The following is a 17254-nucleotide window of genomic DNA, read 5'->3' as shown; positions in this document are numbered from 1 at the left end:
CATGGATGTCAATTTTATTTCTCAAAATAATTTCAACAACAATGCTTATAGAGGTAATTTTAATCCTAGGCCTTTTCCTAGTAATTCCTCTAATAATTATGGTAATTCCTATGGAAATCAATCTTATAATAATAATAGGAACACCTCTGATCTTGAGAATAATATTAAAGAATTTATCAACACACAAAAAGTTTTCAACACTTCCATAGAAGAAAAGTTGAGTAAGATTGATGATTTGTCTAGAAGTGTTGATAGAATTGCTCATGATGTAGAAAATCTCAAGATGAAAATTTTTGTGCCTAAAGTAGATGAATCAGTTAAAGCTCTTTATGTTTTTCTATGGATGAAAGTAAGAAAAGAACCGCTATGCTTAGAGCTAAAAGAGAATTTTTAGAAAAAGCGTTTTCTAGTGATTTCTTTCGCAAAAGTGATGAAGATCTTAAAATGATTGGTGTTTCTTCTATTGATTCCTTGTTTAGTAAAGTTAAGATTGATGAAAAAGGGACTGGAGAAGAGTCAACTTTAGGTAGAAGGCGTCCCAATATTTCGGAGGGTGAAAATCTTGTTGAGAAAATTGATGAAAGTGGGTTTGGAGAGGTCAAAACTTTAGCTAGTGATGTGCCCACTCTTTTGGATTGCAAAGACTTTAATTATGATAGTTGCTCTTTGATTGATTGTATTTCTTTGTTGCAATCCATGATAAATTCACCCCATGCTTATGAACAAAATAAAGCTTTTACTAAACATATTGGTGATGCTATGATGAAAGCTCTTGAAGAAAAATTGGAATTGGAAGTTTCAATTCCTAGAAAATTGCATGATCAATGGGAACCTACTATCGAAGTCAAGATTAAAAATTATGAGTGTTTTGCTTTGTGTGACTTGGGTGCTAGTGTTTCTACAGTTCCGAAATCTTTATGTGATGTGCTAGGTCTTACTAATCTTGAAGAATGTTCTTTGAACTTGCACTTGGCGGATTCTGCTATTAAAAATCCTATGGCAAGAATTAATGATGTTCTTATTCTTGCAAATAGGAATTATGTGCCGATAGATTTTATTGTTCTTGATATTGATTGCAATTCGTCTTGTCCAATTATTCTTGGTAGACCGTTTTTACGCACTATCGGTGCTGTAACATCCCAAAATTCTAAATTTTGGAATGTTATAATAAACAGATAGATTGGATTGATTGTTTGATTGATTGACTGAAAGTGAGTGAATTCGAAATCTTTTGAAAGTTAAATGAGAGGGAATAAAAGGACTTTCCCAAACTTTCACTTTGCTTTTATGATCTCCGTGAATTCAAATTCTTTTCAAATACAAAACCCTAGAGAGAACATGACATGACTTCTTCCATTTATTTAAATGAAAAGGGGTGTTGAAAATATTTAAATATCATTTGAAAATATTTCCAATTCAGAAACTTCAAGCAACTCAATGATTTTCATGAGAGAAGATAAAATGACTTCTTCAAAACATATGAAATATGAGTTGGAAGTTTAAAAGGATCTAATTTAAAGTCCTTTTGGAAATTATTTTCAATTAGGAGTATTTGGGTTTTATTCAAATTATTTTTCTCCAAAATAAAAATATATGGAAAATAGGGTAACATGATTCCCTACAACAGAAAATTGGAGAGAATAAATTTGAATTAATTTTGGTATTTTGAAAATGATTTTTATTGGATTTTAGTAGAGCAGTAGCACTCTTTGATTTATTTGAATTTTTTTGGATTTTATTTAATGCTAGAAAAATGCCCATGCTGTAGGAAATCTTTTTCTGAAAATTTTGATATATTATATGCCTATATAAAAATTTATTTTATTTTTATTTATTCAGTTTTCCTTTCTGTTAATATTTGAAATAAAACTATACGTGCGGCCCGTAATTATTTGTCGCTCACGTGCGCTGCATAGTGGCATTGGGCGCCCCATCATTTTATTTTTTTCTTCTCTCCTACATGGGCCAGGCCCAGCCAGCCTTTTATTATTTTTACTTAGGCCGATTTTTGTTAAAAAAAACTGCAGCCAGTGTACGCGTGCGGCGGCCGAAGGCTTCAAGTCCATGCGGTTCTCCTCTGTTTCATTTAATTACGTCTATGTTTAGTCCCACATTGCCTAGACTTTGACCTCTAAAACTCTTTTCCACCTATAAATATAGACCCATAGAGCCTTCAAAAATCATCCGATTCAAGTTAAATCAATATTTTGGTTTGACTAGATTCACTAAAGAAAAATATATCTCTCCTCTCCGGCGGGACTTTTGGAAGTTGTCTCCTCACTCCGAAGTCTTCTTTTCTATACCTTATTCGTTCTTTGCATTTATACGTTAGACCTAAAATTCTTTTAGCCGTGGCTATTTTTCTTCTCTAAACAGCTTGGCCCTGATTTTTCAAATAGCCATAACTTTTTACTCGTTCATCCAAATTAGATGGAACCAGCGCCTATAGTTTTGCCTTGTTTTCACCTATCTAGTTAACCTGTCACGTCAACTTTTTGAAATTTTCAAATTTCGAATTTTGTTCAGATTCATATTCAAACTTCTTTTGAACATAACTTGAGTTCCGTAACTCCGATTTAGTTGATTCTTTTTGCAAATCGAAGCTCTTGACCTAAACTTTCTGGTAAGGCCAAATTCACATAATTTTGGTACTGTTAGAAATTGTTTTATGTTGCAAGAGTTATTTGCTTGGTTTTGATGTCTTCCGAACTGTCTTGTTCGTTCTTCCCGATCTTTTGAGTGATTGCTTATGTGTGGTTACTATTGCTCGCTCACGATAGATTGAACGGAGTGTGACGAGTAGAACTATCAAGAGTTATGAGTGCGAATCATCTGGATACTATCTAAAAGACTCCAAAACCATTCCGGTGTCCGAATACTATCGTCCAATAAATCAATCTTTATCTCTCGACCATTTCGAGACACCTCTTCATGTCCGTGATCTCATCCGGGACTCCGAACAATCTTCGGTCACCAAAACACATAACTCATAATACAAATCATCATCGAATGTCAAGCGGGCAGACCCTACGGGTTCGAGAACTATGTAGACATGTTCGAGACACATCTCTGATCAATAACCAACAACGGAACCTGGATGCTCATATTGGTTCCTACATATTCTACGAAGATCTTTATCGGTCAAACCGCAATGACAACATATGTCATTCCCTTTGTCATTGGTATGTTACTTGCCCGAGATTCGATCGTTCGTATCTTCGTACCTAGTTCAATCTCGTTACCGGCAAGTCTCTTTACTCGTTCCGTAATGCATCATCCCGTAACTAACTCATTAGTCACATTGCTTGCAAGGCTTATCATGATTTGCATCACCGAGAGGGCCCAGAGATACCTCTCTGATACTCGGATGACAAATCCTAATCTCGATCTATGCCAACCCAACAAATACCTTTGGAGACACCTGTAGAGCATCTTTATAATCACCCAGTTACGTTGTGACGTTTGATAGCACACAAGGTGTTTCTCCGGTATTCGGGAGTTGCATAATCTCATAGTCAAAGGAATATGTATAAGTCATGAAGAAAGCGATAGCAATAAAACTTAATGATCATTATGCTAAGCTAACGGGTGGGTCTTGTTCATCACATCATTCTCCTAATGATGTGATCTCGTTTATCAAATGACAACACATGTCTATGGTCAGGAAACTTAACCATCTTTGATTAACGAGCTAGTCAAGTAGAGGCATACTAGGGACACTTTGTTTTGTCTATGTATTCACACATGTATCAAGTTTCCGGTTAATACAATTCTAGCATGAATAATAAACATTTATCATGATATAAGGAAATATAAATAATAACTTTATTATTGCCTCTAGGGCATATTTCCTTCAGTCTCCCACTTCCACTAGAGTTAATAATCTAGATTACATTGTAATGATTCTAACACCCATGGAGTCTTGGTGCTGATCATGTTTTGCTCGTGGAAGAGGCTTAGTCAATGGGTCTGCAACATTCAGATCCGTATGTATTTTTCAAATCTCTATGTCTCCCTCCTTGACTTGATCACAGATGGAGTTGAAGCGTCTCTTGATGTGTTTGGTTCTCTTGTGAAATCTGGATTCCTTCGCTAAGGCAATTGCTCCAGTATTGTCACAGAAGATTTTCATTGGACCCAATGCACTAGGTATTACACCGAGATCGGATATGAACTCCTTCATCCAGACTCCTTCATTTGCTACTTCTGAAGCAGCTATGTACTCCGCTTCACACGTAGATCCCACCACGATGCTTTGCTTGGAACTGCACCAATTGACAGCTCCACCATTCAATATAAATACGTATACGGTTTGTGACTTAGTGTCATCTGGATCAGTGTCAAAGCTCGCATCGACGTAACCATTTACGATGAGCTCTTTGTCACCCCCATAAACGAGAAACATATCCTTAGTCCTTTTCAGATATTTCAGGATGTTCTTGACCATTGTCCAATGATCCAATTACTTTGGTACCTCCCTTCTAAACTTATAGCAAGGCACACATCAGGTCTGGTACACAGCATTGCATACATGATAGAACCTATGGCTGAGGCATAGGGAATGACTTTCATTTTCTCTCTATCTTCTGCAGTGGTCGGGCATTGAGTCTGACTCAACTTCACACCATGTAACACAGGCAATAACCCTTTCTTTGACTGATCCATTTTGAACTTCTTCAAAACTTTATCAAGGTATGTGCTTTGTGAAAGTCCAATTAAGCGTCTTGATCTATCTCTATAGATCTTGATGCCCAAAATATAAGCAGCTTCACCGAGGTCTTTCATTGAAAAATTCTTATTCAAGTATCCTTTTATGCTATCCAGAAATTATATATCATTTCCAATCAACAATATGTCATCCACATATAATATTAGAAATGCTACAGAGCTCCCACTCACTTTCTTGTAAATACAGTCTTCTCCGAAAGTCTGTATAAAACCATATGCTTTGATCACTCTATCAAAGCGTATATTCCAACTCGGAGATGCTTGCACCAGTCCATAAATGGATCGCGGGAGCTTGCACACTTTGTTACCACCTTTAGGATCGACAAATCCTTCTGGTTGCATCATATACAACTCTTCTTCAAGAAATCCATTAAGGAATGCAGTTTTGACATCCATTTGCCAAATTTCATAATCATAAAATGCGGCAATTGCTAACATGATTCGGACAGACTTAAGCATCGCTACGGGTGAGCAGGTCTCATCGTAGTCAACTCCTTGAACTTCTCAAAAACCTTTCGCAACAAGTCGAGCTTTGTAGACAGTAACATTACCATCAGCGTCAGGCTTCTTCTTGAAAATCCATTTATTCTCTATGGCTTGCCGATCATCGGGCAAGTCAACCAAAGCCATACTTTGTTCTCATACATGGATCCCATCTCACATTTCATGGCCTCAAGCCATTTCGCGGAATCTGGGCTCATCGTCGCTTCCTCATAGTTTGTAGGTTCGTCATGGTCTAGTAACATGACTTCCAGAACAGGATTACCGTACCACTCTGGTGCGGAACATACTCTGGTTGACCTACGAGGTTCGGTAGTAACTTGATCTGAAGTTTCATGATCATCATCATTAGCTTCCTCACTAATTGGTGTAGGCATCACGGGAACAGTTTTCTGTGATGAACTACTTTCCAATTCAGATAAGTTACAATTACCTCATCAAGTTCTACTTTCCTCCCACTCACTTCTTTCGAGAGAAACTCCTTCTCTAGAGGATCCATTCTTAGCAACAAATATCTTGCCTTCGGATGTGTGATAGAAGGTGTACCCAACAATTTCTTTTGGGTATCCTATGAAGACGCATTTCTCCGATTTGGGTACGAGCTTATCAGGTTGAAGCCTTTTCACATAAGCATCGCAACCCCTAACTTTAAGAAACGACAGCTTAGGTTTCTTGCCAAACCATAGTTCGTATGGTGTTGTTTCAACGGATTTAGATGGTGCCCTATTTAACGTGAATGTAGCTGTCTCTAATGCATAACCCCAAAATGATAGCGGTAAATCGGTAAGAGACATCATAGATCGCACCATATCTAATAAAGTACGATTACGACGTTAGGACACACCATTACGCTGTGGTGTTCTAGGTGGCGTGAGTTGTGAAACTATTCCACATTGTTTTAAATGAAGACCAAACTCGTAACTCAAATATTCGCCTCCGTGATCAGATCATAGAAACTTTATTTTCTTGTTACGATGATTTTCCACTTCACTCTGAAATTCTTTGAACTTTTCAAATGTTTCAGACTTATGTTTCATTAAGTAGATATACCCATATCTGCTCAAATCGTCTGTGAAGGTCAGAAAATAACGATACCCACCGCGAGCCTCAACACTCATCGGACCGCATAGATCAGTATGTATTATTTCCAATAAGTCAGTGGCTCGCTCCATTGTTCCGGAGAACGAAGTCTTAGTCATCTTGCCCATGAGGCATGGTTTGCAAGCATCGAGTGATTCATAATCAAGTGATTCCAAAAGCCCATCTGCATGGAGTTTCTTCATGCGCTTTACACCAATATGACCTAAACGGTAGTGCCATAAATAAGTTGCACTATCATTATTAACTTTGCATCTTTTGGCATCAATATTATGAATATGTGTATGACCACGATCGAGATTCAACAAAAATAGACCACTCATCGAGGGTGCATGACCATAAAAGATATTACTCATATAAATAGAACAACCATTATTCTCTGGTTTAAATGAATAACCGTCTCGCATCAAACAAGATCCAGATATAATGTTCATGCTCAACGCTGGCACCAAATAACAATTATTCAGGTCTAGAACTAATCCCGAAGGTAGATGTAGAGGTAGCGTGCTGACGGTGATCACATCGACCTTGGAACCATTTCCGACGTGCATCGTCACCTCATCCTTAGCCAATTTTTGTTTAATCCGTACCCCCTGTTTCGAGTTGCAAATATAACGAGTATCAAATACCCAGGCGCTACTACGAGCATTAGTAAGGTACACATCAATAACATGTATATCAAATATACCTTTCACTTTGCCATCCTTCTTATCCGCCAAATACTTGGGGCAGTTCCGCTTCCACTGGCCAGTCCCTTTGCAGTAGAAGCACTCAGTTTCAGGCTTAGGTCCAGACTTGGGTTTCTTCCCGGGAGCAGCAACTTGCTTTCTATTCTTCTTGAAGTTCCCCTTCTTTCCTTTGCCCTTTTTCTTGAAACTAGTGGTCTTGTTAACCATCAACACTTGATGCTCCTTCTTGATTTCTACCTCCGCAGCCTTGAGCATTGCGAAGAGCTCGGGAATCGTCTTGTTCATCCCTTGCATATTATAGTTCCTCACGAAACCTTTATAGCTTGGTGGCAGTGATTGAAGAACTCTGTCAATGACACTAGCTATCATCCGGAAGATTAACTCCCAGCTGAGTCAAGTGGTTATGGTACCCAGACATTCTGAGTATGTGTTCGCTGACAGAACTATTCTCCTCCATCTTGCAGCTATAGAACTTGTTGGAGACTTATTATCTCTCAACTCGGGCATTTGCTTGAAATGTTAACTTCAACTCCTGGAACATCTCATATGCTCCATGATGTTCAAAACGTCTTTGAAGTCCCGATTCTAAGCCGTAAAGCATGGCACACTGAACTATCGAGTAGTCATCAGATTTAGCTTGCCAGGCGTTCATAACGTCAGCAGTTGCTCCTGCAGAAGGCCTTGCACCTAGCGGTACATCAAGGATGTAATTCTTTTGTGCAGCAATGAGGATAATCCTCAAGTTATGGACCCAGTCCGTGTAGGTTCTACCATCATCTTTAAACTTGGCTTTCTCTAGGAACACATTAAAATTCAAGGGAACGGTAGCATGGGCCATTGATCTACAACATAGATATGCAAAACCTATCAGGACTAAGTTCATGATAAATTTAAGTTCAATTAATCATATTACTTAAGAACTCCCACTTAGATAGACATCCCTCGAGTCATCTAAATGAGCACGTGATCCATATCAACTAAACCATTGCTACCTGAGCACTGCGTTGGTTTTCCCTTGAAGAGGAAAGGGTGATGCCGCAAAGTAGCGTAAGTATTTCCCTCAGTTTTTGAGAACCAAGGTATCAATCCAGTAGGAGGCCACACGCAAGTCCCTCGTACCTACACAAACAAATAAGAACCTTATACCAATGCGATAAAGGGGTTGTCAATCCCTTCACTGTCACTTGCAAAAGTGAGATCTGATAGAGATGATAAGATAATATTTTTGGTATTTTTATGATAAAGATTAAAAGTAAAGATTGCAAAATAAACAAAGATAGAAATAGCTTGTTGACGGAAGATTAATATGATGGAGAATAGACCCGGGGGCCATAGGTTTCACTAGTGGCTTTTCTCAAGATAGCATAAGTATTACGGTGGGTGAACAAATTACTGTCGAGCAATTGATAGAAAAGTGCATAATTATGAGAATATCTAGGTATGATCATGTATATAGGCATCACGTCCGTGACAAGTAGACCGACTCCTGCCTGCATCTACTACTATTACTCCACACATCGACCGCTATCCAGCATGCATCTAGAGTATTAAGTTCATAAGAACGGAGTAACGCTTTATGCAAGATGACATGATGTAGAGGGGTAAACTCATGCAATATGATATAAACCCCATCTTTTTTATCCTCGATGGCAACAATACAATACGTGTCGTTTCCCCTACTGTCACTGGGATCGAGCACCGCAAGATTGAACGCAAAGCTAAGCACTTCTCCCATTGCAAGAAAGATCAATCTAGTAGGCCAAACCAAACTGATAATTCGAAGAGACTTGCAAAGATAACCAATCATACATAAAAGAATTCAGAGGAGATTCAAATATTGTTCATAGATAATCTTGATCATAAACCCACAATTCATCGGATCTCGATAAACACACCCCAAAAAGAGTTACATCAAATAGATCTCTAAGAGAATCGAGGAGAACATTGTATTGAGATCCAAAGAGAGAGAAGAAGCCATCTAGCTAATAACTATGGACCCGAAGGTCTGAGGTAAACTACTCACACATCATCGGAGAGGCTATGGTGTTGATGTAGAAGCCCTCCGTGATCAATGCCCCCTTCGGCGGAGCGCCGGAAAAGGCCCCAAGATGGGATCTCACGGGTACAGAAGGTTGCGGCGGTGGAATTAGGGTTTTGGCTCCGTCTCTGATGTTTCCAGGGTATATGAGTATATATAGGCGAAAGAGGTCGGTCAGGAGAGCTACGAGGGGCCCACAAGGGAGGGGGCGCGCCTCCCTGCCTCGTGGCCTCCTCGTTGATTGCTTGACGTCCACTCGAAGTCCTCTGGATCACGTTTGTTCCGAAAATCACGTTCCCGAAGGTTTCATTCCGTTTGGACTCCGTTTGATATCTTTTTCCTTCGAAACACTGGAATAGGCAACAAACAGCAATTTGGGCTGGGCCTCCGGTTAATAGGTTAGTCCCAAAAATAATATAAAAGTGTATAATAAAGCCCATTAAACATCCAAAACAGAATATATATATTAGCATGGAACAATCAAAAATTATAGATACGTTGGAGACGTATCAAGCATCCCCAAGCTTCATTCCTGCTCGTCCTCGAGTAGGTAAATGATAAAAACAGAATTTTTGATGTGGAATGCTACTTGCCATAATTTTCAATGTAATTCTCTTATTTGTGGCATGAATATTCAGATCTGAAAGATTCAAGATAAAAGGTTAATATTGACATAAATGTGATAATACTTCAAGCATACTAACTAAGCAATTATGTCTTCTCAAAATAACATGGCCAAAGGAAGTTCATCCCTACAAAATCATATAGTTTGGTCATGCTCCATTTTCGTCACACAAGAATGCTCTCATCATGCACAACCCCGATGACAAGCCAAGCAATTGTTTCATACTTTAGTAATCTCAAACTTTTTTCAACTTTCACGCAATACATGAGCGTGAACCATGGACATAGCACTATAGGTGGAATAGAATATGATGATGGGGGTTATGTGGAGAAGACAAAAAAGGAGAAAGTCTCACATTGACGTGGCTAATCAACGAGCTAGGGAGATGCCCATCGATTGATGTCAATGCAAGGAGTACGGATTGCCATGCAACGGATGCACTAGAGCTATAAATGTATGAAAGCTCAACAAAAGAAACTAAGTGGGTGTGCATCCAATTTTCTTCCTCACGAAGACCTAGGGCATTTGAGGAAGCCCATTGTTGGAATATACAAGCCAAGTTCTATAATGAAAAATTCCCACTAGTATATGAAAGTGACAAAACAAGAGACTCTCTATCATAAAGATCATGATGCTACTTTGAAGCACAAGTATGGAAAAAGGATAGTAGCATTGTCCCCTTTTTATTTTTATTTTTTGGGCCTTTCTTTTATTTTTTATTTGGCCTTTCTCTTTTTTTGGGACAATGCTCTATGAATGATGATCATCACACTTCTATTTATTTACAACTCAATGATTACAACTCGATACTAGAACAAAGTATGACTCTATATGAATGCCTCCGGCGGTGTACCGGGATGGGCAATGAATCAAGAGTGACATGTATAAAATAATATGCATGGTGGCTTTGCCACAAATACGATGTCAACTACATGATCATGCAAGGCAATATGACAATGATAAAGCGTGTCATGATAAATGGAACGGTGCAAAGTTGCATGGCAATATATCTCGGAATGGCTATGGAAATGCCATAATAGGTAGGTATGGTGGCTGTTTTGAGGAAGATGTAAGGAGGTTTATGTGTGATAGAGCGTATCGTATCACGGGGTTTGGATGCACCGGCGAAGTTTACACCAACTCTCAAGGTGAGAAAGGGAAATGCACGGTACCGAAGAGGCTAGCAATGATGGAAGGATGAGAGTGCGTAAAATCCATGGACTCAACATTAGTCATAAAGAACTCACATACTTATTGCAAAAATCTACAAGTCATCAAAAACCAAGCACTACGTGCATGCTCCTAGGGGGATAGATTGGTAGGAAAAGACCATCACTCATCCCTGACCGCCACTCATAAGGAGGACAATCAAAGAACACCTCATGTTTCAAATTTGTTACACAACATTTACCATACGTGCATGCTACGGGACTTGCATTCAAAACAAGTATTTCTCAAATTCACAAATACTCAACTAGCACAACTTTAATATCACTACCTCCATATCTCAAAACAGTCATCGAGTATCAAACTTTTCTTAGTATTCAACGCACTTGTAAGAAAGTTTTTACTTATCTTGGACGCCTATCATATTAGGACTAATTTCATAATTTAGGAAAATTACCATGCTGTTTTGTAGGACTCTCAAAATGATATAAGTGAAGCATGAGAGAACAATAATTTCTATAAAACAAAACCAGCACCGTACTCTAAAAGATATAAGTGAAGCACTAGAGCAAAAACTATATAGCTCAAAAGGTATAAGTGAAGCACATAGAGTATTCTAATAAATTCCGAATCATGTGTGTCTCTCTAAAAAGTGTATGCAGCGAGGATGATTGTGGTAAACTAAAAATCAAAGACTCAAATCATACAAGACGCTCCAAGCAAAACACATATCATGTGGTGAATAAAAATATAGCTCCAAGTAAAGTTACCGATAGACGAAGACGAAAGAGGGGATGCCTTCCGGGGCATCCCCAAGCTTAAGCTTTTGGTTGTCCTCGAATTTTACCTTGGGGTGCCATGTGCATCCCCAATCTTAGGCTCTTGCCAATCCTTGTTCCATAATCCATCAAATCTTTACCCAAAACTTGAAAACTTCACAACACAAAACTTAACAGAAAATCTCGTGAGCTCCGTTAGCGAAAGAAAACAAAACACCACTTCAAGGTACTGTAATGAACTCATTCTTTATTTATATTGGTGTTAAACCTACTGTATTACAACTTCTCTATGGTTTATAAACTCTTTTACTAGCCATAGATTCATCAAAATAAGCAAACAACACACGAAAAACAGAATCTATCAAAAACAGAACTGTCTGTAGTAATCTGTAACTAACGCAAACTTATGGAACTCCAAAACTTCTACCAAAATAGGACGACCTATATAATTTGTTTATTGATCTACTGCAATTGGAATCAGTATTTTATCACCTTCTGGTGATTTTTAACAATTGTTTTCGTGAACAGAAAGTTTCTGGAATTTTCAGCAAGATCAAATAACTATCATCCAAGAAGATCCTATAGGTTTAACTTGGCACAAACACTAATTAAAAAAACAAATCTAACCAGAGGCTAGATGGATTATTTATTGAATAACAGCAAGTAAAACTATTGGGTTGTCTCCCAACAATCGCTTTTCTTTAAAGCCTTTTAGCTAGGCATTGATAATTTTAATGATGCTCACATGAAAGACAAGAATTGAAGCGCAAAGGGAGCATCATAAAACACGTGACAAACACATCTAAGTCTAACATACTTCCTATGAATAGGCATATTATAAGCAAACAATTTTGCAAGGCAAGCAAACACTAGCATATGCAAGGAAGAAGAAAGTGACGATAGCAATCTCAACATGAAGAGAGGTAATTTAGTAACATGAAAGCTTCTACAACCATATTTTCCTCTCTCATAATAATTACATGTAAGATCATATTCAAATTCAACAATATATCTATCACATAACATATTCTCTAGATGATCCACATGCATGCAAAGTTGACACTCTTCCAAAATAGTGGGAATAACATAAACTAAAGTCATGACCTCTCCAAACCCACTTTTTATCAAAAACTTCATAAGATTGAACATTATCCAAATATGTGGGATCTAAAGTTGACACTCTTCCAAACCCACTTTCAATACTATTGCAAACATTATTATCAATCTCATATTCATCATGGGGCTTAAATAAATTTTCAAGATCATAAGAAGAATCACCCCAATCATGATCATTGCAACAAGTAGTGGACATAGCAAACTTAGCATCCCCAAGCTTAGGGTTTTGCATATCATTAACACAATTGACATTAATAGAATTTATAATAACATCATTGCAATCATTCTTTTTATTCAAAGATCTATCGTGAATCACTTCATAAAGCACTTCATCACAATTTTCAGATTCACGGATTTCAAGCAAAACCTTATAAAGATAATCTAGTGCACAAAACTCACTAGCAATTGGTTCATCATAATTTGATCTCTTAAAAAGATTAGCAAGCGGATGAGGATCCATAAATCTTAGGTTCTCTGTTTAGCAATAAATAAACAACTATTCCAACCAAACGAGCAAACGAGCCAAGTAAGACATCAAAGCAAATGAAAAGACGAACAGAAGAAGGGTGAATAAAACGGCAAGGGTGAAGTGGGGGAGAGGAAAACGAGAGGCAAATGGCAAATAATGTAATGCGAGGGATAAGAGTTTGTGATGGGTACTTGGTATGTCTTGACTTGTGCGTAGACTCCCCGGCAACGGCGCCAGAAATGGCTCGTTGACGGGAAATCAAATCTTGACTTGCTTGGTGGAAGCCTCCCCGGCAACGGCGCCAGAAATCCTTCTTGCTACCTCTTGAGCACTGCGTTGGTTTTCCCTTGAAGAGGAAAGGGTGATGCAGCAAAGTAGCGTAAGTATTTCCCTCAGTTTTTGAGAACCAAGGTATCAATCCAGTAGGAGGCCACACGCAAGTCCCTCGTACCTACACAAACAAATAAGAACCTTGCAACCAACCCGATAAAGGGGTTGTCAATCCCTTCACGGCCACTTGCAAAAGTGAGATCTGATAGAGATGATAAGATAATATTTTTGGTATTTTTATGATAAAGATTAAAAGTAAAGATTGCAAAATAAACGGCGACAGAAATAGCTAGTTGATGGGAGATTAATATGATGGAAAATAGACCCGGGGGCCATAGGTTTCACTAGTGGCTTCTCTCAAGATAGCATAAGTATTACGGTGGGTGAACAAATTACTGTCGAGCAATTGACCTCCTCCCTAGATGGGAGAAGGGTTTCCCCTCTGGTCCTTGGCCTCCATGGCATGGGAGGGGCGAGAGCCCCCCCTGAGATTGGATCTGTCTCTCTGTCTCTCTCTGTTTCTGCATTCTGGGATTCTGCCCTTTCACCGTTTCTTATATATCCTGAGATCCGTAACTCCGATTGGATTGAAACCTTCGCCCAGATTTTTCTCTGAAAATTAGCTTTCTTGCGGCCGAAGAAGAGAAGCAACCACCTTACCGGGTGGCCACGAGGGTCTAGGGCGCGCCTGACCCCCTGGGGCGTGCTCCCTGCCTCGTGGCCCCCTCGGGCATCATACCGCGTTGATTCTTCTTCCCAAAAATCACAAATATTCCAAAAAAATCTCCGTCAGTTTTTATCCTGTTTGGACTCCGTTTGATAGGGGTTTCTGCGAAACATAAAACATGCAACAAACAGGAACTGGCACTGGGCACTGGATCAATATGTTAGTCCCAAAAATAGTATAAAAAGGTGCCAAAAGTATATGAAAGTTGTATAATATTGGCATGGAACAATCAAAAATTATAGATACGACGGAGACGTATCAGCATCCCCAAGCTTAATTCCTGCTCGTCCTCGAGTAGGTAAATGATAAAAAAAAGATAATTTTTGATGTGGAATGCTACCTAGCATAATCTTGATCATGTATCTAATCATGGCATGAATATTAAGACACGAGTGATTCAAAGCAATAGTCTATCATTTGACATTAAGACAATAATACTTCAAGCATACTAATAAAGCAATCATGTCTTTTCAAAATAACATGGCCAAAGAAAGTTATCCCTACAAAATCATATAGTCTGGCTATGCTCCATCTTCACCACACAAAATATTCACATCATGCACAACCCCGATGACAAGCCGAGCAATTGGTTCATATTTTTTAACGCGCATCAGCCTTTTCAACCCTCACGCAATACATGAGCGTGAGCCATGGACATAGCACTATAGGTGGAATAGAATATGATGGTGGAGGTTGTGTGGAGAAGACAAAAAAGGAGAAAGTCTCACATCGACGCGGCTAATCAATGGGCTATGGAGATGCCCATCAATTGATGTCAATGCGAGGAGTAGGTATTGCCATGCAACAGATGCACTAGAGCTATAAGTGTATGAAAGCTCAAACTGGAAACTAAGTGGGTGTGCATCCAACTTGCTTGCTCATCAAGACCTCGGGCATTTGAGGAAGCCCATCATCGGAATATACAAGCCAAGTTCTATAATGAAATTCCCACTAGTATATAAAAGTGATAACTCAAGAGACTCTCTATATGAAGAACATGGTGCTACTTTGAAGCACAAGTGTGGTAAAAGGATAGTAACATTGCCCCTTTTTTTGGCGGGCTTCTTTGGCCCCCTTTTTTTATTTAGGCTTCTTTGGCCTCTTTTTTTCTTGGGGCAATGCTCTAATAATGATGATCATCACACTTTTATTTACTTACAACTCGATATTACAACTCTAGAACAAAGATATGACTCTATATGAATGCCTCCGGCGGTGTACCGGGATGTGCAATGATCTAGCGTAGCAATGACATCAAAAAACGGACAAGCCATGAAAACATCATGCTAGCTATCTTACGATCATGCAAAGCAATATGACAATAAATGCTCAAGTCATGTATATGATGATGATGAAAGTTGCATGGCAATATATCTCGGAATGGCTATGGAAATGACATGATAGGTAGGTATGGTGGCCGTTTTGAGGAAGATATAATGAGGCTTATGTGTGATAGAGTGTATCGTATCACGGGGTTTCGATGTACCGGCGAAGTTTGCACCAACACTCGAGGTGAGAAAGGGCAATGCACGGTACCGAAGAGGCTAGCAATGATGGAAGGGTGAGAGTGCGTATAATCCATGGACTCACATTAGTCATAAAGAACTCATATACTTATTGCAAATGTTTATTAGCCCTCGAAGCAAAGTACTACTACGCATGCCCCTAGGGGGATAGATTGGTAGGAAAAGACCATCGCTCGTCCCCGACCGCCACTCATATGGAAGACAATCAATAAATACCTCATGCTCCAACTTCGTTACATAACGGTTCACCATACGTGCATGCTATGGGAATCACAATCCTCAACACAAGTATTTCTACAATCCACAACTACCCACTAGCACGACTCTAATATCACCACCTTTATATCGCAAAACTATTGCAAGGAATCAAACCTATCATATTCGGTGATCTACAAGTTTTATGTAGGATTTTATGACTAACCATGTGAATGACCAATTCCTGTCATTTCTCTAAATAGATATAAGTGAAGCAAGAGAGTTTAATTCTTTCTACAAAAGATATGCCCAAGATCTAACAAATATAAGTGAAGCAAAAGAGCATTCTACAAATGGCGGTTTTCTATGTGAAGAGAAACAGGCAATCCAAACTTCAAATGATATAAGCGAAGCACATGAAGCATTCCATAAAGCCATACTCAAAAGATATAATTGAAGTGCAAAGAGCATTCTATAAATCAACCAAGGACTATCTCATACCAGCATGGTGCATAAAAGAAAAAGTGAAAACTAAATGCAAAAGACGCTCCAAGATTTGCACATATCGCATGAACGAAACGAATCCGAAAACATACCGATACTTGTTGAAGAAAGATGGGATGCCTTCCGGGGCATCCCCAAGCTTAGACGCTTGAGTATCCTTGAATATTTACTTGGGGTGCCTTGGGAATCCCCAAGCTTGAGCTCTTGCCTCTCCTCCTTCTCCTCACATTGAGACCTCCTCGATCTTCGAACACTTCATCCACACAAAACTCAACAGAAAGCTCGGTAAGATCCGTTAGTATAATAAAGCAAATCACTACTCTAAGTACTGTTGCAAACCAATTCATATTTTGTTTTTGCATTATAGCTACTGTAATATAACTTTTCCATGGCTTAATCCACTGATAGAAATTGATAGTTTCATCAAAACAAGCAAACGATGCATCAAAAACAGAATCTATCTTAAACAGGACAGTCTGTAGTAATCTGAAAATTCACCATACTTCTGGTACTCCAAAAATTCTACCAAAATTAGGAAAAATAAACAATTTGTATAGAAAGACAGTGCAAAAATTTTCAGAACCATTTGACATTCCAGTAAAAAATGTAAAATCGCGCACTACAGCCAAAGTTTCTGTCCTGCACCGTACAAACCAACAAGCATTGTAAACATCCTAAAGGCGAACCTTGGCACATTATTTTTATAATACAATGGAATTGTACAAGGGGATAATTATTTTTGTTGAAAAGTTTCTGTAATCA

Source organism: Triticum aestivum, chromosome 6D (genome assembly GCF_018294505.1).
Source record: "Triticum aestivum cultivar Chinese Spring chromosome 6D, IWGSC CS RefSeq v2.1, whole genome shotgun sequence".
Classification (NCBI taxonomy): domain Eukaryota; kingdom Viridiplantae; phylum Streptophyta; class Magnoliopsida; order Poales; family Poaceae; genus Triticum; species Triticum aestivum.
This window is presented reverse-complemented; position numbering follows the sequence as displayed.